At 48.3% G+C, this 621-nt stretch overlaps 1 non-coding gene across 1 annotated transcript; it reads left to right on the forward strand.

The window, feature by feature from the left end:
* Positions 1-246: 246 nt before the first annotated feature.
* Trnag-gcc lies at positions 247-317 on the forward strand. The gene has a single exon. It is a non-coding gene; the product is annotated as a tRNA-Gly (tRNA).
* Positions 318-621: the final 304 nt, after the last annotated feature.

A 621-nucleotide genomic window follows, 5' to 3' on the forward strand; every position in this document is an offset into this window, starting at 1 on the left:
AGGCACCTTAAGTCCGCAAGATCGAGAGCATCCACTGAGACTCTAAAATCCGGTTGGGGAGGAGGCAGCCGAGCTTTAGTCCTAGAAGACTGAGAAAGGGCGTCAGCTGAGAGAGCACATGCATTGTGGGATGTCAGTTCACCCAGGGCGATTCCAGTCACTTATGGTTTAGAATGCTGTCTTCGCAGCTGGCAACGCCCATCACTACCACTTCCAGTTTTATGAAAAGGTCTTGATGACTGAGTGGCATTGGTGGTTCAGTGGTAGAATTCTCACCTGCCACGCGGGAGGCCCGGGTTCGATTCCCGGCCAATGCACTTCTCAATTTTTAAAAAAATCTTTTATGAAACCACCAAAACGAAATAAAACAACAACAGAACAAATAAACAAACAAAAGTTTTAATGCCCTGTGAGGAATAAGGATAGCCAACGAGGGAAAGGAAGAAATTCTATAAGCAAAGCCATCAGTATCGAAGAGGAGAATGCATGCCTGTACGTTTTAGCTGAAGCAGGGCTGGCTTTCTGGGGGAAGGACCTATTGCCATAGAAACGGGAGGCGTGGCTATGCAGAACCAGGAAGTTCCTGGGGCGGCTGCAAACTGAGATTGTCTTCTCCCCCCC

This window comes from Grammomys surdaster, unplaced genomic scaffold (assembly GCF_004785775.1).
Source record: "Grammomys surdaster isolate TR1022 unplaced genomic scaffold, NIH_TR_1.0 125834, whole genome shotgun sequence".
In the NCBI taxonomy this organism is placed as follows: domain Eukaryota; kingdom Metazoa; phylum Chordata; class Mammalia; order Rodentia; family Muridae; genus Grammomys; species Grammomys surdaster.